The following is a 25,023-nucleotide window of genomic DNA, read 5'->3' as shown; positions in this document are numbered from 1 at the left end:
ATATACATACATTTATTGAACATAACAGGCGACTTCGCCCCTATACATGTTCACATGCAATAATAATAATAATAATAATAATAATAATAATAATAATAATAATAATAATAATAATAATAATAATAATAATAATAATAATAGTAATAATAATAATAATAATAATAATAATAACGATAAAATGAATAATAAATAATAATAATAATAAAATGGATAATAATAATAATAATAATAATAAGGATGATAATAATAAGAATAATTAGCAGTCATTAGCTGAAGCAGTTCACTCACTCAGTGTTCATCCAGTGTCCTTATTATGCTCTGTACTTGCGTCACATTCTTGTTACTGACCTACACCTGATCAATAATCAAACAGCAACACTCAGCATTTCAGCACTTGCATTCCAGCTAACTTTAAAACAAACAGACCATGCAATCCTGTCCTCTTACCCAACTCCACCTAACTAAGTACTCAGTCCCTATATTCCCTAATCCATTAGAATTTTAACATACTATCCCCTTCCCTTATACAGATAACTATTCCACCCCCCTATTCCCCTGCCCAACCTCTAACTCACTCTCCTTCATTTTACTCTCGCAGGCCTTTTTTGTCGCACAAAAATACCTGTTCAATTCACCCCCTTTTTCCCATTGTTTAATAATCCATCTCAGTATTGCGTTCTCATCCCCTCTCCCCAATATTTCCCGATGCTCGGCACTCAATAATCCATGTCTTAACCCCCTCGTTACCTCACAGTCTCTTAGCAAGTGAAACTCATCATTCACATCTCCACAAAGTACACACCTTGTCTTATCCCTCCCCTGTAACCAGCCTGTATTCCTTGGCAAACCTAAAAGCCACCACATCATCCCATATCGTTTTGACCTATCGACGTATCTAATATTCAACCCTGCTATCTCCTCTATTTTCGTCAAAACAGTCAGCGAATTTCTTAGTCTGCTTTCCCCCAATAATTTCTGCCTATGGATATCTCTAATTCTCCTTTCCAGTATATTCATCCCTCTCACTTCTGTCTTTGACCAAACCTCCCCCCACAGGTGTCCTAATCCTATCCTCTCCAAATATCCCTTTATTTTTTCTAACCATCCACCCTTATACATGCTCTTAAATTGCTGTACATATGCTGCCTGTAATACTCTCCCACCTTCCTGTCTTTTTAAATTCATCCAGTATCTAACTATTCTTTTCACACCCTCTGATTCCAAATCCTCCCCACACATTAATTCCGCCCCTACATTTGCTGTACACCTCGGTAAGCCCATCACTAACTTAGCAAAACTACTAACAATCCTTCTTAGTTCCTCTCTTTTCTCATCCAGCCCCCAAACTTCTGCTCCGTATAATACCCTCCCAACGATTACCGACCTGAACACGAGTCTCAGTGTTTTATAACTGATCCCCGGGTACTTGAGTAGCAAATTTCTGACTGAGGCTAAGGCTGCCAATCCTCTATATTTCACTCTTTTGATCTGGTCACTCCAAGTTCCTTTATCATTAAAAATAACTCCTAGATATTCCAACTTCCTTACCTGTTCCAATCTTTCTCCCTGAATTACCCAATTCCCTTCTATCTTTCTTCTTTTGTCCACCTGTACTACCAATATTTTAGACTTATTTCCATTAATTTTCAATCCCCATTTCCTCGCAAATAGCATCACTGACTCTAAGGCCCTATTCATCGCCCCTGAAGTTAGCGTCATCAATAACACATCATCCGCAAATATCAGTCCTGGTACTTCCAAACCATTAATTACTGGTACAGCCCAATTTTCTGCCCCAAACCCCTCTAAAATATCGTTGATAAATAAAATAAACAGTATTGGCGATAACTTGCATCCTTGTTTTAAACCCACCTTGGACTCTAATGGTCCACTCATTCTCCCTTCTCCCAATTTTACACAAAACCTGACGTCCCTATATATTCCTTCCACTGCCCTCAACATCTTCTCCGAAATCCCTAACCTACCTAATTTCTCTAGTAGGGCCTCTCTATTCACCTTGTCAAAAGCTTTCTCAAAATCTATTGCTGCTACATAAACCGTACTTCTAGCCATATTCCTATACTTTTCTAAAATAGTCTTTACTATCATTATATTATCCACTGTTCTTTTCTTTTTCCTAAATCCCCCTTGGTAATCTGTCAAAATTTCATTTTCTTCCGCCCACCCGCTTATTCTGTTCGCTAGCACCCCAGTATATATTTTACTCAAAGAATCCAACAGAGATATACCTCTATAACTGTTCACATTGTTCCTACTACCCTTCCCCTTGTATATAGGGCATATAATTCCTGTTTCCCATTCCTTAGGGTAATTTCCTCCCTCAAATATCCTATTGAATAGTTTAACCATGCCCTCTATCATTATCTCATTTTTACTAATTTCCTTCCAAAACTTGTTATTTATACCATTACACCCCCCGGCCGACTTCGCTCTGGCTCTGCTTATCACTCTCCGGATTTCCTCTCTTGTGATTTCTTTATCCAGGTCATAAATTGCCACTCCCCTATTCCTCCAAATTACTTCTTCTCCCGAACCTCTCCATCTATCACCCCCCTTTTTTCCTAGTAATTCATCAAAGTGCCTGACCCATTGCACTTCCTCAATACTCGTTCTCTCTATATTCCTTCCACCCTTAATAATTCTATTAATCTTATCCCAAACTCTCTCAAAATTGTTTGTCTTGCAGTCATTATTTATGGCTTCCATTTGTTCCTCTAACCACGTCTTTCTTGTCTCAGAGATTTTCTTTTTATACTCCTTCCTCAGTCTACAGAAAAACTCCCTTTCTTGGCTCCCACCTTTCCTTCTATATTCTCCTAACGCGTCCATCACCTTCCTCCGCAATCCTTCACACTCCCTATTAAACCATTCTTCTCCCTCTTTCTTCTTTCCTTTTCTAGCTTTCACCTTCTGCGCTATCATCTTTATTGGATGTAGCAACAATTCCAAGGCTTTATCAGTATTATTCTCTTCTAACGCCCCTTCCCACCCATATTTCAGAAGATGTAACTCCTCCTTTACTACCTATTCCAATCCCGGCCCACCTTCTCTGTCCATTTATACTTATTATAACCACTCCCTCGTTTATCATTTGTCTCATCTTCCTTCATTGTACACTTCTCTTCCTCCCTTTTCAGCATAACCCTCACCGGGAAATGGTGTGATTCAATCCAATCTCCTATTTCCATACTTACAACTTCCTCAATCATCCCTTCCGAACTTAAAACCATATCTATCACACTACCCCCCTTCTCCGTAACATATGTCAATTTCCCCGTCCTCTCACCCTCTATCCACCCATTCAGAATATACAAATTTCCCACAGCACACATCTCTAGGAGCTTCTCTCCATAACTATTTGTAATTTTGTCCTCACTCCTTCTACTTTCCAACAAACACATTCCATCCTCCCTACTATAAACTGGGCTCTGTTCCCCTATTCTCGCGTTCCAATCCCCAAATAACAACATATCCTCCTCCCCTGGATACATTCCCCTTATCCTACCAATATCCACCAATAACTCTTCAAAAAAATATTTATTTGCATATGCTGAATTACTAGGGTGGCAGTAAGCAAAAGCTAGATTTATTTTCTTCCTCCTTCCCTCGCTCCCTCCCAAATTCAATCTCAGCCATATGGTTTCCATCATATCGGTCTCTATATCCTCTACTCTTTCACTAATTTCTTCCCTAATTAGAACTATCATCCCTCCTGGTGCTCGTCCCTTATTCCTCTCTTTTCTTCTATATTTATATTTTATCTCAAACCCCTTCCATGAAATCTCCCTCCCTGTTTCCAACCACGTCTCCAAGAGTGCCACAACATCAAAACTTTCAATTACTTCCCGAACTTTCTTGTTTCCTAATTTGTTCCTTAGTCCCTCAATATTCACACATCCTATCTTCCAATATAGTTATAACTTTCCCTCCCTCCCTTCTAGGTCTCCCCCTCTATTCTTACTTCTAGTATTTATCGACCTCTCTTCCTCTGTATCCTCCATCCCTTTACGTACTTTTCCCCATATGTCTTTTAAGCTCTTACTTCTGACTTTACTCATAATTTTTTTACCTTCTTGTCGATCTATCTCCTCTTGACCTTTCTTATTCACTACACCACTGCACCCTGCTCTCACCCCTTCTTGCTGCTCACCCCCACTCACCCCCTCACTATTTTGGACTTCTGAATCCACCTTCCTTTGTCCTTTCTTGCTCACTGCACCTCTACACTCTACTCTCCCAGTTTCTTGCTGCTCACTCTCACCGTCCACTTCACTATCTTGATCTTCTGTCTCCCGGCTGCACTGCCCATTCTCTTCCGAGATGCTCTGCTCTCCTGCCACGTCCCTCCTCCTCTTCTTTTCTTCTTTCTTCTTCCCATCTTGCCTTGTTCTCTCACCACCCTCAACCCTCTCGTTTTCGTCCATTTCCTTTAGCTTCGTCACTGAATGTACTCTAACCCATCGCCCGTTTGTCACCTCCAACCTCAGACCTCTTATTCGGGCCTTTAGCCCCTGGTTCCTCGCTCTCCATAGGTGCCTATTCAAGATCTTCATATTTTCACTTCCTTCTCTTCCCATGTCTCCTTTCACCCCTATTTTCAGCCCTTGTAAATTCTTGCTGTTACTTAACACAGTTTCTGCCATTAAGGTTTGGAACAATTTAACCCTAATTGGCCTCCGACCTTTGATTTTACCAACTCTCTCTACATCATCTATGTCTATCTCACTAAAGTTTATCTTCATTGCATCACGTATAACTTCCACCACCTTATATATCAGCTCCATCTTGCTCTCTCTCGCCCCTTCCTCAACTCCATATATAAATATGGCTTTTTTCAATCTCTCCTGCCTGTACCCCTCCGCTTCTTTCTTCATCTTCATCACCTCCTCTTTCAGATGTTTCACTTCCCCTCTCAATAACTCGATTTCTTTCTCGTTATTGACCACTATCCTGCTCGATTCCTCTGTCTTCGTTTCAAGCCATTTCTTCATGTTCCCTATCTCCTTTCTCTGCTCCTCCATCATGTCCTTTATTTCCTGCACCTTATCCCATTGACACTTTTCTTGCATAACTTCACTTACAACCACCCTGAGTGCGGCCAAATCCTCCGTACTATATTTTCCACTGGTATTTGGGCCTGGGTTTACTTCCACCCCCCCCCCCCAATAACCAGTAGCACTGCTATCACTGTCACCACCAGCACCGCTTCACTCATTTTCAATCCGTCCGTACTTATCACCAATCCACTCCTGGTCTCCTTCTTCTGCCTTGCCTGCCATTTCCCAATAGCGGCCCGGTACTGTTCAATGCCGACCATGTTTACAGCACGCACTTCACTACGCAACCTCTCTCCTCGACCGCTCGAGCTAGACTGTTAGATGGTATAATAAAATTTAAATGATTCAGAATTTAAAGTCAGATCGGGGCCGTGATGGTAAAGTTCTGTGTGGTGATGGATATAATTTTATCTGAAATAAAATGAAGAAATAAAAATAATATAAGTGTAAGTAACGTGAAATGGAAGATGAAATAAATATAACGTAATGTAATAAAATCTTATTACTTACTCCTTATTATTGGCCCCGATGTGCGGAGAAGGATGTCAAATGTCAAATGTCAAAAATTTTAAGGTGTCTTTCCAATTTTAATATTTATTTCTGATATATTAATGTTAATTTATTATTAGCTGATGATGTCCCTTAGGGGACGAAACATGTACTAGATATAATAAATTATATATTGTATTGAATAGGCGGACCGCTTAATTATAATATTTAAGTTTATCTTGAATATTCATTGATTGATTATAGTCAATACGGGATTAGTATTACTTGAAATGAAGCTCTTAAAGCTTATCACTTGTAACTAAATTAAGATGAGGAGTTCTTGTGCGAAAGGATTTTAATCAATCCAGAATAACCCTAATAAGTTCCAGGATAGACAGTACTGGAGGAGAGCAATTCGGGAAGCCAACCGTACCCAACAAGGATAAATCTCGAAGGAGGAAGAAGGAGAAGCTTTGATTCAGATGAACAAAATAAGGATCAACGTGAACACCGTGACCTACGAAAGGCTAAAATGTCAGCATTGCACAGATCCAAGAATTTACTTCAGATCGATTGGCTGCTGCAGTAATTAGACTCGACGAGACGTTATCCCATCCGTGGTAATTGCAGTAGATGATTACATCACTCCGTTTAAAAACTGCATGCTATGCGGATTACCTCGCGGACAATCCATCTTGTTTTAATCTCCTCGCTAATTCAACTCCTCTTTGTAGTATCTTCGCATCATTCTTTTATGTTATAACCGCGTTACTTCTACTCGAAACATCATTCTTCCTCCAGAGCGTTAATTACTTTCTTAATGAAGTCATATTTACGTCTAGACTAGTCGATTGCCGTCCGGAAGAAGTATGTTTATTCCAGCGAAGGTTTGACTGTGAGGTTTATAAGGAGAAAGAGCCTCAAATAGCGCATGTACTCGGCAAAATGTAGCGTGAGTGTCGTTAGAATAGAGGAGAAGAGAAGACAAAAATGTATAAACTCATACTTCAACAAGGTCATGAACATGGGTACATGACAACTATCAACTATGGCGTCGTTAACAAAATTACCTTCACCTCAATTAAAAATGTAACACATATCATTCATAAATAAATTACTGTATATGGAAACACTTCATTAGTGAATTTAAGTAAAGTGCCATTATAATAGTTTCAGTCAGGAGGTATTTGGAGGTACTCAAATACGTCAGCCTCGTGTCGGCAGATTTACGGCCACGTAAAAGAACTCCTGCGTGACTAAATTACGGCACCTCGGCGTCTCCGAAAACCGTAAAGGTAGTTAGTGGGACGTAGAGCCAATAATATTATTTTATTAGTTTCTTGATATTTGAGGCCCCAGATTCGACACACAGCCAATACAATAATTTAAATTCTAGATTGAGGTGTGCAATGGGATTCAAATATCCTCCTTAAACGAACTGAGTGATGAGCTATCTGGTGTGAGAGACTGTGGCTCTGTCAAAAATTTCAAAGCAGTACAGCTGTAAATATGATCACGCCGACCACGGGACATTCCGATATTTATAGGTCATCTAAATGGCGTATTGGACTGCAAGTACCACGAGTATCGTCTTTAGTTAGTTATTTTGTTCATCTGCTCGTTTGATGTTTTTTGTTTCTCCTAGTCTGTTTGTTTATTATTTGTTCTTGTTTGTTTGCATCGTTTGTTATTTGTTTTCGTTTGTTATTTACTTTTTGTTTCTATTTAAAATGTTATTCGCATTGTAATTGGGTTTGTTTGTCTATTTAAAATTGTATTTTCACTGTAACTGGGTTTGTTTCTTTATAATTACGTTTGTTCGTTTGTTAATTTGTCTGTTTTGAATTTATTTTCTTCTCTAACCGGTTTTCGTTTGTGTGTCGGTTTTAAATTTTGTTTTGTTTGTTTGCCTGTAATTGTTTTTTTAATTGACTGTTCCCATTTATTTGTTTGGTTGATTTTCTCTGTCAACCCTCCTGATTATTTTGATTTTCTTGAATTTTGTATATCTGCTTTTTGTTAGACTTTTGTTTGCTTTCTTAGATCAATATGTTTATCAGCTTGTTTTTTATTCCCTAAATAATAATAATAATAATAATAATAATAATAATAATAATAATAATAATAATAATAATAATAATATTTTTTTTAAATTTCGTGTGGCTATTTCTAGCCGAGTGCAGCCCTTGTAAGGCAGACCCTCCGATGACGTGGGCGGCATCTGCCATGTGTAGTTAACTGCGTGTTATTGTGGTGGAGGATAGTGTTATGTGTGGTGTGTGAGTTGCAGGGATGTTGGGGACAGCACAAACACCCAGCCCCCGGGCCATTGGAATTAACCAATGAAGTTTAGAATCCTCGACCCGGCCGGGAATCGAACCCGGGACCCTCTGAACCGAAGGCCAGTACGCTGACCATTCAGCCAACGAGTCGTACATAATAATAATAATAATAATAATAATAATAATATTAATAATAATAATAATAATAATAATAATAATAATAATAATAATAATGCTCGTAATAAAATGGCGTGTGGACTCGAAAAAAGCCTGGTGCAGTTCTGCAGTTCTTTCGAGCTGACACAGTATAGGCGACCTGTCGTCCATGTGGATGGGGTCCTACCTGTGATAATTTCCATTGATGAAGACGGTACACAAACCCAGTCCTCCAGCCATCGGAATTAACCAATGAAGTTTGAAATTACCGACCCGTCCGGGAACTGAAGCCGGGACCTTCTGGAAAAAGGCCAGAACTCGAACCATTTATTTATTTATTTATTTATTTATTTATTTATTTATTTATTTATTTATTTATTTATTTATTTATTTATTTTATTTATTTATTTATTTGGGAAATCAAAAGAGCGAGAAGCCGAATTATCCATGGACCCGGACATTCTCTCAAAATAATAACGCCACCCTACGATCCAGTACCGTATAACTGACAGACTGATATTCGTGTAAATATGTCGACATCCAACGGAATTAGTATTCGAGTCTCATTTGGTTATTTGTCTTGTCTTAAGTAATCTGAATTTAATCTGAGCAACATATTCGCAAGGTTGATGCTACGAGTCATTTAAGTCTAAGGAGTGTTGTTTGGTATGCCCGAGGATGCAGTAAGAACATGACGAATTATGTACATTGTCATGTTCTTTGAACAATAGACTTGTTATGTTTCAGGATTCAGGACACGTGGTTTTACGCTTGGGCTCGGCCAGTTTGTTCTAAGGTCGTGATGTCTCGTGCTGCCCCACCAATTATTATTAATATTGGCAAGTGACTGAAGGTAGCTCGTGGGTGCACGAGGACTTTCACGTTACAACAGGAACAAAGGAGTTCAACGCGCGGTCTCTGCCCACTGGCGCGACCCACCAGATCTCACGTCAGCTCATATGGTAAGACAACCACCCCGTCAAGGCGAGCGATATTTGTAATACAGTTCGCAGCAAGAGTTTGTAGCACAGCTCGCTGACCGTTGCAGAAGTGAAAAGGTGTTACTAAAATGACTACCTGGCATAGTCTATGAGCGCTTAGCGGGATTATTGGTAAGTTAATAATAATAATAATAATAATAATAATAATAATAATAATAATAATCTCCTGTGGCTATTGCTAGCCTGGTACAGACCTTGTAAGGCAGACATTCCGGCGGAGGTGGGTGGCTTCTCCTGTGGACAGGAAATTGCGTGTTCTCTGCGGTATGCGAGTTGCAGGGATGTTGGGGACAGCGGAAACACTACTCCCCAAAGCAATAGAATTAAAAAACTGTCATTAAAATCCCCGAACCAAGCAGGAATCGAACCTGGACCCTCTGAACAGGAGGCCACTACGCTGACCGTTCATCAAAGGGCCGGACAAGCGTGGCGTTAATGATTCTCTGTGGATAAGTTCATTTTGGGGACATTCGGAATCAAAGAACACTTCCCAAAAACTAAATGAAGTTTTAGTACCAACGTACACATGTTGACCATGGTATTTTTTTTTTTTTTTTGCTAGGGGCTTTACGTCGCGCCAACACAGATAGGTCTTATGGCGACGATGGGATTGGAAAGGCCTAGGAGTTGGAAGGAAGCGGCCGTGGCCTTAATTAAGGTACAGCCCCAGCATTTGCCTGGTGTGAAAATGGGAAACCACGGAAAACCATTTTCAGGGCTGCCGATAGTGGGATTCGAACCTACTATCTCCCGGATGCGAGCTCACAGCCGCGCGCCTCTACGCGCACGGCCAACTCGCCCGGTGACCATGGTATAAATAATGGAAGTAATCAAAGTGAAAATTTAAAAGCAATAGTATATGAGAAGTACTAACGCATATTCACTTAGCAACAGTGAGTATTAAAGACTCTCCGTGCACGTTACAGCCATGACTCTGCAAAGAATCCATACTGGTTGCAAAGAGGAAACTCAGTGAACTGGGAAAGGGAAATCCGATTAGAAGTAATATAAATAATAACAAGGTTTACATCGCCTCAGAAAAGAAGAATTCAAACTCCAAGAGAGCTCACGGAGAAGAGTGCGAGTAAGAAGATAAACGAAATAAGATTGAGTAAAGCTACCTTCTAAACTCTTGGGATTACGAATATCTTGTCTCGAGAGATTTTCATTTATTTTCTTCTGACTGAGCTTGAAAAATAATGACACAATCTGTAAGTGTTTCGACTCATAACTTAGAAAGAAAGAAATCATGATCAGTTACGAAAACTATCTGTAAGGAAAATATTACTAACAACGGTAATACTGCTTCCTTCTTGTGCTAGAAACAGGAAAACTGAAGACATATACTGATATTAAAGTCAGAGCTGGGGTCCTCGGCGCCGTCTTGGTACCATACAAAGCAGGGAAACAACGAGAATTATACAAAAGTAACTCTCAGTACAAGCAGCTAAATTTTCTTATTGCTGTATCACTAACAATCTGGAGTTCAAATCTTATGGATAGAAAATAAGCGTTCTCCATCCTCAAACCCACAAGCTTCAAAACAAAAGATCAAAGTCTAGCAGGAAACGTGTTCAGTAATGACGTCCAAAACTTAGGATCTAAACGTTACGTACTTACGGACATGCGTAAAAGTAAGACTAATATAAAAAACTAGCAAGATACCCGTGCTTCGCTACGGTATTATACTGAAATATGTAATTGAATGCTTAACATTTTATATATAATCCTCCGAAATTCGCGATCTGACTCGTTTTCTGAGAGAATCCGCCAAAATTCGCGATCTGACTCGTTTTCTGAGAGATTACGGGAAAGTTCCTCAAATTTTTCAATCTTTCTTTCCAGCAATCGATTTCGTACTTCCCGGGCTATATCCAGGTATTCCACGCTGTCAGTTGGGTCCCTAAATCTTTGCCATCCTTTCCTATAAGCATTTTTAGTGTGGATCAAATCCTGAAGGAGATACGGCGTGGTGTCGTCTTGGGTGCCTTGGCGGTACTGAACCCGCGGCCGGACTGTATTCGTAGTAATTACCAGGCCAGGACCCGTTTCCAGCGCGGTCCGCACAATTTGACGACGGTCCAGAACATTATTATTATTATTATTATTATTATTATTATTATTATTATTATTATTATTATTATTATTATTATTATTATTATTATTAGATGTTGTGAACCCCACAGAAAGATGCAAGAATGACATACTTCCGTGCATTATTGACCTTATTATAGAGGTGAACAATTTGACGGTCAATCTCATTCCTATCGTTTATTTCAAATGTGTTTAAATTTTTATTTATATGCCAGGAGAGTCTACTGTAATCTATGAACGTTCTCCGAAGGAAAAATGGCTGTTGAAATCGAACCCAGGAAAGATTAAAAATTATCGGTTTATGATCAGAATAAGTACATCGAAAATCCACAACCTTTTTCCAGTCATTCGATAGGGTCAGGAATGGAATGAATAAAGCCCCATCTAGTGGCGACAATAGGAATTGTGCCGGCTGCCGAAGCACTCCTCTGGGGGCAATGATCGATGAATGACAAATGAAATGAAATATTGGACAGTATTGCTGGAATGAATGATGAAAGGGAAAACCGGAGTATCCGGAGAGAAACCCGTTCCGCCTCCGTTTTGTCCAGCACGAATGTCACATGGAGTGAAAGGGATTTGAACCACGGAACCCAGCTGTGAGAGGCCGGCGCCCTGCCGCCTGAGCAACGGAGGCTCCTGATAAGAACATTATGAACAGTAAAATCAATTGGTCTCACCTCCTTTTATACCCCACCGCCGTTAAGTTTATTTACAAACCCCCCCCCCCCAAAAAAAAATTAAAAGAAGGCGTGTTTCTTTATGTTCAAAGGAGATTCCAAACACCAGTGTTCACGTCTATTACCTTCAGTTTTGAGATATAAGAATCCCGATAAAAATAATTCACTTTTTTCACTTCCTTTCACAATTCCCCCCCCCCCCGGCCACCTAAGTGAATTACCCGGCAAAAAATACTTGTTTCTTTAATAGTAAAGGATCTTCTAAATACCAATTATCACGACTCTAACTTCTTCAGTTTTTGATTTATGTGTCCTCGTGAAAGGAATTCAACTCCTTTTCACTCCCGCCTCGCAAGATGGTCCCCCCCCCACAAAAAACGCGTTTTTTTTTTTGTTTGTAAAGGAAATCCAAATACCAATTTTCACCTCTGTAACAACTTTATTTTTATTAGATGTATGTATTCTTATACAATTAAGTCAATTAATTTATCAATTCTTTCAGCCGCCCCCCCCTCCACCCAAGTATTATTTCCGAAAACTAAAAATACACGTTCCTTTATTTTTAATAGAGATAAAAGGTACCATTTTTCACTTCTGTAACATGTTAAGTTTTTTGATATGTACTGTAGAAATTCTCATTTTAAAATTTCACCCCTTTTTATTTCCCCTTAAAGGGAGTTTCCAAAAACAAATCACCTATGTTCCTTTACATTTAGAGGAAATTCCAAATACTCACTTTTTACGTCTGTTACATTTTACGTTTCTCACATATTCTGTAGATATAGTCTTTCGAAAAATTCACCCCAATATGTCACTCCTGTTTAACCGCCATTAATTGGATTTTCCAAAAACAAAAAATACGTGCTTCTTTATTCTTAAAGGAGATCCCATATACACATTTTCAGTTCTGTAATATTTTCAGTTTCTGAGATATGTGTATCCTCATTAAAGGCATTCAACCCTTTTACACCCCTCCCATTGGGATTTACAGAAAACAAAAAAATACGTGTTCCTTTACTTTTGAGGGAGATTCTAAATACCAATTTTTACATCTATAAACTTTTAAAGTTTTAAGATGTAGACACACTAATTTAAAAAATTCACCCCCCCTTTTACCCCCCATTATTTGGATTTTCCAAAAACGAAAAAATACCTGCTTCTTTATCTTTAAAGTAGATCCCAAATACCAATTTTCAGGTCTGTAATATCTTCAGGTTCAGAAATATAAGTAGCCTCATTAAAGGCATTCAACCCCTTTTCCAACCTTCCCATTGGGATTTTTCAAAAACAACAAAATACGTGTTTCTTTATTTTTAAAGGAGATTCTAAATACCAATTTTTACATCTATAAACTTTAAAAGTTTCGAGATATAGATACACTCATTTTAAAAATTCACCCCCCCCCCGATTAATTGGATTTTCCAAAAACAAAGAAGTACGTGTATCTTTATTTTTAAAGGAGATCCCAAACACCAATTTTCAGGTCTGTAATACCTGCAGGTTCTGAAACATAATTATCCTCCTTAAAGGCATTCAAACCATTTTTCACCCCTTTTCACCCCTCCAATTCAGATTTTCCGAAAACAAAAAGAATACGTGTTTCTTTATTTTTAATGAAGATTCTAAGTACCAATTTTTACATCTGTAAACTTTAAAAGTTTTGAGATATAGATGCACTCCTTTTAAAAATTCACCCCCCTTTTCACCCTCCCATTAATTGGATTTTCCAAAAATAAAAAAATATGTGTTTCTTTATTTTTAAAAGAGATCAAATGTACCAATTTTCAGGTCTGTAATATCTTAAGTTTCTGAGATATAAGTATCCTCCTTAAAGGCATTCAGCCCATTTTTCACCCCTTTTCACCCCTCCAATTCAGATTTTCCGAAAACAAAAAGAATAGGGGAAAGGGGGGCAAGATGGGGACACGGGGCAAGACGGGGTGGGGGTTTCCTTGTCTCCATGGTGTTGCCACTGACCTGAAAATGGAAATAGCTTGAAGGGCAGATGAAGGTTACACAGTTAGTACGATTTCTAGTCAGTGTGAGCTGTCTGGATGCTTGGAGTGGCCTTTTTACTGTTTCTCACCTCTGTGATGTTATACATATGTATCCTTTGGACTTTGATGAGGTAAGCTGGAATTGCAATACATTTGTTCTTGAATACTATCCATTAGACTGTACCTTAATGCATATATATTGAGCTTGTGGAAGTAATTCATAAATAAATGAATATATTTTTAATCCGTTGGTCTCAGTATAACATTTGGGGCAAGATGGGGACGTCCCCGTCTTGCCCCAGTCCCCATCTTGCCCTAGTCCCCATCTTGCCCCAGTCCTAATCTTGCCCTTTAGGATAAATAGTATTTCCCCTATAGGTACTTATATAATTTCTAGTCATATTTAATTTTTATAAATTATGCCCCCTGGTATAGGCCATGGGGCCAAATACTGAGTGCAAAGGGTAGTGGATTTCTCAATCAGTCATTACCGACAGCAGTGACTACGCTGGCTAAAGCGCAGCGATAGGTCATGGGACCAAGCTCTCTGTTGACTCGATAGACGCGTGGGTTCGACCCTCACCGTCGGCCTTCCCTGAAATGGTTTTCCGTGGTTTCCCATTTTCAACACCAGTCAAATGCCGGGACGGTACCTTCTGACAGTCCACGGCCACTTCCTTCGACACCCTTGCCTAGTTTCATTCATCTTCATCCATTCCATCTCTCATCCCGACGCGCAGGTCGCCCACGGCTGTCGACTTTAAAGACCTGCACACGATCTCCCAGGAGGTCACACGAAAAAAACGGTCATTAAATCCATACATTTTTACCATAAAAATGAATTTAAATTGTATTCTTGCTCATTATGCCATCTACGAGCCTTATGATGGTTTATTATGGTGTAATACTTTACGTTGATATTAGTAATTCAAGGTTATGGGAATAGATTCAAATTTTAGTATAACTTTTACTGAAGAATGCAAGTTTTCAGGCCAATGGCAGCACCATGGAGACAAAGAAACCTCCACCCCGTCTTGCCCCATATGTGGGGCAAGACGGGGCATTGGTAGTATGCATGATTTTTTGTGTGTGGAGATTTTGTGTTTAACTTTTCAAAAACTATTTTAGTGCACTATGAGAAACAGATAGTGACGCAACAAAATGGAACTATTTTTGAACATATTATCAACATGTATAACGCACCTGAACTACTTTTTCCTTAGCGTCCCCATCTTGCCCCCCCCCCCCCCCCTTCCCCTACGTGTTTCTTTATTTTTAATGAAGATTCTAAGTACCAATTTTTACATCTGTAAACTTTAAAAGTTTTGAGATATAGATGCACTCCTTTTAAAAATTCACCCCCCTTTTCACCCTCCCATTAATTGGACTTTCCAAAAACAAAAAAATACGTGTTTCTTTATTTTTAAAACAGATCTAATGTACCAATTTTCAGGTCTGTAATATCTTCAGTTTCTGAGATATAAGTACCGGTGTCCTGATTAAAGGCATTCAACCCCTTTTTCACCGTTTTTCACCCCTACTATTGGGATTTTCGAAAAAAAAAATACGTGTTTCCTTATTTTTAAAGAAGATTCTAAATACCAATTTTTACATCTGTAAACTTATAAAGTTTTGAGATATAGATACATACATTTTAAAATTTCAACCCCCCTTTTCACCCCCTTAGCGAAGGAATATCCAAAAATCCTCTCTTAGCGAGCACCTACATCTTAATATGAATCTATGCCCAAAATTTCATTTCTTTATGTCCAGTAGTTTTGGCTCGGCGATGATGAATCAGTCAGTCAGTCAGTCAGTCAGTCAGTCAGTCAGTCAGTCAGTCAGTCAGGACAAGTTATTTTATATATATATATATAGATAACAGTTAGCGCATAGCTCACATCAGCTAAAATAAAAGTAAAATAACAATAGTCCTCCTCTGTGGTATAGTGGTTTGCGGCATTACCTTCCACCCCCGGATGCGCGGCTCTGCTACGAAATTTGAAAAGAGGTATGAGGGCTGCAACGGGGTCCCCTCAGCATCGGAAGATCAACTGAGTAAAAGGTGTTTTCGATTTCTAACTCAGCCCTCTTCGGAGTGATTTTTCGTGATTTTTCACTTCTCCTCCAGGCAAATCCCGGGACGGTACCTAATTTAACGCCACAGCAGCTTCCTTCCCTCTTCTTTGTCTATCCTTTCCAATCTTCTCATCCTCCCACGAGCCCCCTGTTCAGCACAGCAGGTGAGCCTGCATGGGTGAGATACTGTTCCTCCTTCCCCAGTTATATCCCCGACCCAAAGTCTCCCGTTCCAGGACACACTCCTTGGGGCGGTAAAGGTGGCATCCTTCGCTGAGTCCGAGGACAAAACCAACCCTGTAGGGTAAACAGATTAATAAAGAAAGAAAAATAATTAGAACAGTAATATACTTTGTGGAAATCGAAATATGGGGCATAGCAGTTTAACATGGGAAAACAGTTTTATCCTGAAGTACTCCATCTGGCCACTTAAAAGAAAAAAATACTAGTCCACTTTTTTAATACTAAAAATTTAATCAGAATACAACAAGTATAATGTATTTAATGTTTATTTACTACCCGGCCTCGCGGTATAAGAATAACGTGTCTACATCTTACACCGAAAGCTCTGGGCTCAATTCTTGGTGAGTTCAGGGATTTTACCTGCATTTGAGGGCTAGCTGAAAGACCACTCAGCCTATATGATTAGAATTGAAGAGTTATTTGACGGTACGATGGTAGCCCCGGTCTAGAAAGGAAAAAATAACGGCCGAGAGGAGTCTTCGTGCTGACCACACTACACCTCGTAATATGCAGGCCTTCGGGATGAGAAGCGGTCGCTTGGTAGGTCAAGGCCATTCGGGGCGCTTGTGCCGTGGGGTTTGTTTTTGGTTTTTTGTTTACTATTAGAGAAAAATTGAAATGTTCACCTTTTATTTTTCATATCAGCCATGAATTATAACTAACGTGAGGATAATTAGGTATTAAGAATCCTGTTTTAGGCAACATAAACAGTAGTGATGGGACATTCGATTCATTTTACTGAATCGATTCGTTTGATTCCGTTCACGTTACTGAATCGATACAGTGATCCGATTCACGGCTCATTGGTCACCGCTCCTACTGCATCTGTGTAGTATGTACTGGTAAGACAGCAGCAACAGCATTCAGTGCTCGCAGCTGCCATCTGGTCTTCATACTATGAACTCCTTTCTTATAAAATATGCTAGTTACTCTAATACATCGAAGGTTTCCGGCGACGCAGGGTGGGAAAGGTTAGGATTAGGAAGGTAGCAGCCATGGCCTGAATTAAGGCACAGTCCCAGCATTTCCTGGTGTGAAAATGGGGAAACTACGGAAAACCATCTTAACGGCTGCCGACGGTGGGATTCGAACCCACCATCCCCCGAATGCAAGCGCATAGCCACGCGATATTAATCGCACGACAACTCGCTCAGTCATTTTTGAAAATGTGTATTTTTCTATCAGCTGAGGATTTTTTAAATCGTCATATTTTGTATAGGCTACCCGAGATGTGCAGTAGCCCGCTGGTTTTCTGATTCAACATACTGTTATTGCGTCTGTCCACATATGATTGAAGTCTTGTGCAACGATGTGACATATGAACTGAGAAAATACTGAGCCGTTCTTCCCAATATAAAACAGGTACTTTTGAGTGGTCATGAGCATGACTCATAGTCATAGGGCAGACTAGAGTCGAGTTTAATTGTCAAATGTCAACTAAGTTATAATACTAAGATTCATTAAACTAATAAATAGTATAAACTAATAACCTACCTACTTACTAGCCACTTCAGAATTATGTTGTGACTACCTTTTTAACACTGCAAATAAATCCATCTATTATTTAAACCTCCCTGTAAGTAGAGGACAGTGAATGCAAATGGGTATTATTTTCAAATGAGCTGAGCTCGAGAGTCCATTATAGCATACGATTCTTTCAGTGTAGCATGGCTCACTGTATGTCTCGCTGCAGTGAGCCGATAAGGAGCCGTGCGTATCTTGTGTCTCACTGAGCCGGCTCGTTCACGATTCTTTCCGTGTGCCATGGCTCACTGTATGTCTCGCTGCAGCGGAAGCTCGGCTCTCCGCGTGTCCAGTGAGCCGATAAGGAGCCGTGTGTATCATGTGTGTCACTGAACCGCGCTCGTTCACGATTCTTTCGATGTGCCATGATTCACTGCCTCGCTGCAGCGGAAGCTCGGCTCCCCGTCAACGTCCAGTGAGTGCGCCACTCAGCACTGTCCGCTGGGAGTAAGCTGAATCGTGTGCCGTGAGCTCGCCGTTCCTGTGAATCGATTCACTCGGACACTTGAATGAATCGATACACTGCTTCGAATCATGCATTCAGTAGCCAACACTACTAAACAGGCATTGAAAAGGATAAAACAGGATCTATCAAATTTTTGTCAAAACTTCTAAGACCTTTTTTCCGCGACTCCTTGGTGGAAAAGTGGGTCAAAACTGTGATGAACATGTAGACTTGGCCCAGTTTTACGGCCGGATGCCTTTGATGATGCCAATCCTGTGTTGAGGAATGAATTCATATTCCGTATATCTGTGGTGGTTTTTAGTGGTGTGTGTGTGTGTGTTCATTAAAATGTATGTGTTATGACAAAGACAAAAGTCCAGTCCCCATGTCTGAGGTATTAACCAGGTGCTGTTTCCTCTGCAGGAATCGTTAATGTATTTCTTCAACCCGACATTATGGTATACATAATATAATTAAGGCAGACGTTACGTGGTGTGCGAAATTTCCATAGTTGCCGAATTTTTTGAAACTACTGTGTACTGTGTTTGTTATCATTGGGAAAAGGAATTCTGATGGGACTAAAGTGCCACCATAACTATTCTTAGATTTCAATTTTCTGAGCCTAAGTTGGCAGCTTCGACCCTGACTCATTCCACTGGTATTTGAAATGCTCGAATACGTCAGGCCTGTGTCGGTAGATTTACCGGCACGTAAAAGAGCTCCCACGGGAAAAGCTTCCGACACCTCGGCGTCTCCAAAAACCGCAAATATGTAGTCAGAGGGACGTAAAACCAATAACATTATTAGATTTCGACTTCATAAACTACAACTGAAGGATTAAACGATGAATGATACTGATTCGCACAGTTCGCACAAGCTCAGTCTATGGGGATTTCCATGCAGGAATAGGTTAGATTTCAATCAGTCGTAGGCATTCCCTATCCCGGACGTAAGTTCAGTAGGAAAAGTTGCATAAATATTAGGTGTTTTATGGCTTTGCCCCTAGTGTTTATGCAACTCTTTAAACAAAAGCGTTGTGCGGCGTTGAACAAGCTTTGTACTGGTTTAAATCAAACCTAATCTAATCTGCTTCGAAAATCCGTTCCCTCACTAATTAATAATTAGCAATCCTTGTCACTAGATGACAAACCAAATAATTTAGCTCATAATGAATAACATAACCGATGTAATTATAAAATTATTTAACCGGTTTTGGCTTAGAATACGTCCATCTTTTCATTCCGGTGCTCTCCTGGAAAAAAACCATGTGTCCTTAAAAAGGTGTACACCGACTAACTTCAATAGATTCAAATTAATAAATAATAGAATAAATTAGCTGAAAATAGGAAGGTCAAAAGCGTCTACACAAACAGCTGACAAGGTGAATTGGCCTTCAGTGAACAGCACGGGAATCCACCATTTTGCTGTGAAACCAGATCACGCGTTCGCTGAAAAATTAGTCTAAATCAGGACCGAGAGGTGATAAGACATACCGTACTGAGATGTGTCATTCCTTTCATCTATGCGGTTTCTACTAATATACGCAATATTTTTCAGAAAACTTGAACATAAATGTGAAAAGTTGTGAAATAGTTCCGATTTTTTCAAATATCCGAAATGTTCTCCACACCTAAGGTCCAAGCCAACCACAAACGAAAACAAGTAGGGAGAATAAGTCAAAAGGAATAGAACAAGTACAAAATGATGGAGGCTGGGAGCCTGTAGACAACGTCAAGAGAGCCGAGACTGTCGAGGGCTGAGAGTCTCAAAATGGACTTTTCATTTAAAACAATTCGTGTGTGTTTGCTGGAATTCGAACAGCAGACGATTTGGTGCGAAGAGAAATCACAATATTATGTGGTTATGTAATATCTCTTCAATAATTTTACAGACATATATATTTGTGTACCTCTTCAATTAGTCTTTTACCCTTTGATCTGCCTTCCATGATAATTAACAAGCACAAAAACAGTTAACCAATATCATATCTGCTGTATTGAGGTAATTGAGGTAAATCACGAAACCCCACACATAAAACGACTGTTTGCTAGACGCCGGGCGAAAAAGTGATTATGCTCTGAAGATCGCTTGCTTGGCGAACTGTAAATGTTCTCTTGGCATTGTTTAGGTTAGCCTAGCTTAGTATAGCAGTCTGTTTGTGCCATTCCATATAAGGCTGTTGGTATCAAAAGGAGATATCTCCACTTTTCGTTGGAAATGAGTTACTGATACCGTTATATTGTATTAATAGCTGTCTTGTCTTTTTCAAAAATAACAAAATCCCATCGTTTCAGAGTACGAAAGTACGGTGTTACTTTCAAACAGAACAATCTCCGCCATCTGTTGGTATCAAAAGGGACAATCTCCAGAACTACCAATCAGCTCTTTATGCTCACGCCATGTGAGTGCTGCCATGTAGGTTCAATTGAGTTATAAATTGAGACTGTCTTGCTTATGCATGCCTTTTTTTTTGTTTTAGAGTTACACTGGTGGCATTTCTGGTGTTTTGAAAATATATGTACGTGCACGAACATATTATATTACCAAAACAAACTGTAGCTTTTTTCAGTGTGTTCTGTGATTGATGAACATGCTACCGCAAAACGTGACACCTGTGTCACCCACAAAAGTGAGGAAATAGACTCACGATCATAGGAAATGGAAATCAGTTGTTGCAAAAAAAGTGGCAATAACATTCAGTCAGTAAATATTTTTTAACCAGGTAGAAATTCAATTGGGAAATGGACTTATATACTCTTGTATAGTCAATATCCATATGAACTGATCATAACCTCAGGACACTTTATTATAAGAGCTATCCTTAGTTTACAGACTTCTCTTCCTTCTTTTTACTGACTATCTGAAGGATAATAATAATTCTTAAATGTTATTGTACCCTACATTGAATGTATTATTAATAAGATTGTTTTCAAATCTAAACTGATGTGATTTGTGCTGGTCGTCTTCCGTTTTTCAGTCTAGGTAATATTATTCATCACCTTTGTAACTCTTAAATAAATGTACAGTGCATTATAGTGACATTCTTGACCTTTCAATCTAGTGTAAATAAAAATAGTGTATGTATCACAATTCTGTAAGTTATTAGCAAAAAGAGCAATCTCCTTACACGTTGGTATCAAAAAGAGCAATATCCACGAAAATCTGAAAGTTAGTATCAAAAGGAACAATCTCCGAAATACAATTTAAAATACCTAATTAACCATAAATTATATGGTAGGTTTTCTTTGATTACTCGCTCACAGCCTGCCTGCTGTGTATATAAGACAAAAATCACTCAGATAGAATGAATAGAAATGCATTAGATAAAACATCACTCCCACTGTAGAGTGCAGGAGCGTGGAGATTGCTCATTTTGATACCAATAGCCTCATATCTTCATTAGAGAGATATTTTTCGTTGGGTTGCGTAGCGTAGCTTGGCTTTCTCTGGGTGGTGGCTTTAAGACTGGGCACGCCTCCTAGTCACACATGGATATGCAGTCCATCAGAACAAGATTCGTTGTGTTCATTTTCTTGTGCTAGTGGGTAAGGAAAAATGAATCTTAAATGCATCATACTGTTGGAGTCCGTAAATACTTCATGAAAATGTACATTCCTACAGTTCGGTACAATAAGAAACCCTGATGCGCAATAAGTAAAGAACAGTTAAGTTCTTGCTAATGTAAGGCAGAACTAACGGACGTTTCTGTATCATCCAACTTCGTTATGATGTAACTGTTGTCTCAGAATGGATTATGTTCAAGTCTGAGGTATGGTAAGTAGGAATATTACTAGTACTCGCAGATAATGTCAATTCCATGAACCATGAAGAGCACATGAGGAAGATAAAGGAACTGGGAAGGTCAGTGTTGTGTTATTCTTGCCGAAGAAATGAAGATTCTACTTTATGCTTAGTAATTATTTCTCTGGAGAAGAAACGACTGTAAAAGAGTCACGCTCACGTAAAATGTTTGGATACATATAAATATGAAACAATAACTTGCTGCAATATATTTTCCTTGAATATTTGGTTACCCTAGATGTGTCTGACATTGCTTCCACTTGATTATTCCAGGCTCCGCACTTTACCGGGCGAGTTGGTCGTGCGGTTAGGGAAGCACAGCTGTGAGCTTGCATCCGGGAGAAAATGGGTTCGAACCCCACTGTCGGTAACCCTGAAAGAGGTTTCCCGTTGTTTTCCATTTACACATCAGGCAAATGCTGGGGCTGTACCTTAATTAAGGCCACGGCCGATTCCTTTCCACCCCTATCCCATCGTCACCACAAGACCTATCTGTGCCGGTGCGACGTAAGAAAAATATTAACGCTCCTTACTTTCATCTTTCCTAACCGACTTCCGTTGGGCAATTCTTCTTCTCCTCCGATCCCGATGGCATTAGGTTTACGAGCCTTAGGGAGTCTTATTTATACGCCTCCCAGCCTCACATGGATACCTGCTTTACACACCCGTTGCACTGCCAACACACTTCGTCCCGCACGAGCAGCAATTTCCCAGACGGATGCATCACTTTCTCTCATGCCAATAATGCGCCCTCTTTCTAACTCACTCATTTGATGGTACCGTTCTCACATACGTCTGCGAGGCATCCTGCACGTATGCTCAAGTCACACTGATCCATTACCTTCGGTTTATAGCGACATAGAGAGCTGCAGGCGCATTTTACCTGTCAGTGGTGGTGCGCCGCGATATCGATGTGGGCCTTGAACTTGAGGGCCGACATGGTTTCTTCAGACCACACTAATGCACATGGCCTATGGATATGAACTTCCTATCTGTAGTCTTTCAAGGTGTTCTGGTTTTTATGAACATGAACGTATTTACGATCAGTGGTATCCATTAAGAGGTGTTTAAGAAAATACCAGTCAGCACGCAATAAAACTTCTAAGCTCATGCAAGTTAACTCCGCATATTTACATTTTCTTGCTTTTGATGACAAATAAGAGTTACAGCTCCCTTTTACTCGTCTGTTTGCGAGAACACCCGATGAGTCGGAAAAATCTTTTACGCCACTGGCAGGGGAGAAACTGGTCTCGCTGAGAGGCAGTGTTTTGCCTCCCGTAAAAGAAAAACCCCGTCTCCGCTTTTTATGTCATATAATTTTTGAAGTCGTGATGTGCTGAAAGTAGAAGGTGGAGGGAATAACCTATATTTTTAATAAATCGCCCCTTTCAGGGGTTTTATTTTGAGTTTCGTTAGTGAAAGAAAGGTTTAAAATTTGGAAAAGGTCGAAAGAATGTTTGATTTCCTATTTAAAACAGGTCGTAAGTTAGCCAGGTTTCGAAACGCGTGTTCGGCTTCTTGGTTCTTACGGCCCGTTTTAAGAGCACGATGCTAGGATCTGTTGAGTGGCTGATAGAGCACCGAGAAGGGTAGGCTTCGCCTTAAGAGCGGCTAGTTTGACTAGCCTTGCTGCTGTACTGTCAGAAGGTGCAGGGGCCGTTCCCAACTGTTGGCTGTCCAGAGAATGGTTTTCCGTGGCGTTCCATTCTCCAGCATTAAGGCGAATGCCACGTCAGTTCGTATCACAAAGCACGGTCGCACCCACCTCACCTCCATAAATCAAATCACCAGTACAAATCTCCCAGGCCTGAGAGACGGCGATAACGTCTAGGAGGCCCGCCATACCCTGCCTGGGTACGGAATGGAAAACGTTTGACCCAAACCTGCTTTGTATGGATCAGTGATGTGTTAGCGTACATTGTCCGATCTGCATTCAGGCTATCGTCTAGGCGGCATATTCCCTATCAGGTGTTTATCTAACTTGTTCTTCATAATATCCTCCCTGATCGTGCTTTCAGGAGAACGACTGTCTACGTAGGCTACGACTCTTTATATCGAGCTGAACTTAGTGGCTCAGTTGGTTGAAGCGCTGGTCTTCCGACCTCTGCTTGGCAAGTTCAATCCATTCTCAGCCTGTTGGTATTTGCAGGTGGTCAAATACGTCAGCCACGTGTCGGTAGGTCCACTAGCACATAAAATAACTCTTGCGGGACAAAATTCCATCATCTTTGCTTCAACGAAAACCGTCAAAAAGCAGTTAGTGGGACATAAAAGCAATATTATTATTATTATTATTATTATTATTATTCTTATTATTATTATTATTATTATTATTGTTACGGATTTTTGTGGATTTGCAGAGGTGAAAGAAGGTGCTGGCTGGAATAGGTCTCAACTACAGAATTAAAGTTAATTTAAAACTTTGACAAAGGTTATATTTTCAACAGACAACAAGGTTTAACAATTTTCATATAGACTTTCAAAACTCAACAAATAACAAGTCAGCAACAAGCCAAAATCAGGTACAAAGAAATTACAAGATTTCGGGGGTTATTACCAAAATCTGGGCTTCAAGCCCCAAGTATAATTCCTGAGCTCTCAGCTCACAACTACCATTGCTGAAGGGCATAAAACCCCTAAGTACAAGGGTCACTTGCTCCTAATTACAGTGTTAAGAAAAAAAGCAGACCCGCTCTCAATTTGACAAGCCTATCAAAGGTTACAACAAACTTCATTTCTATCTGCCCTTAAGGCACACCAAGAAACAGGGGTATTTGATACCCAACCTACAGGGCCTTTACACGAGGAAAATAAAACATCAGGTTAAGTTACTGGCCCATAATACAAAAGAGAATGGAGGCGAAGCTTGCACTCCTAATACACTTTTAACCTACTTGGCACTAGGCCGCTTACGCAAGGGCTAATCCCATACTAATGAGGTGACACGATAAGAAAACTTTATTACATTACGAAGAGAAGAAAAACGGTTATGAAAACGTAGTCACCTCAAAACAATGTGAGTGGGAGCTCGAGAGGGTTAGGCATTCTCTATCCCAATTTGTAGTTAAAGAGACGGAATTTTTACCAAATGTCTATTACATTTTAAAGATAGGTTACATGAGAAAAGTTTCCAACCTGCCCCGAGGGTTAAACT

This window comes from Anabrus simplex, chromosome 3, assembly GCF_040414725.1.
Source record: "Anabrus simplex isolate iqAnaSimp1 chromosome 3, ASM4041472v1, whole genome shotgun sequence".
Classification (NCBI taxonomy): Eukaryota; Metazoa; Arthropoda; class Insecta; order Orthoptera; family Tettigoniidae; genus Anabrus; species Anabrus simplex.
This window is presented reverse-complemented; position numbering follows the sequence as displayed.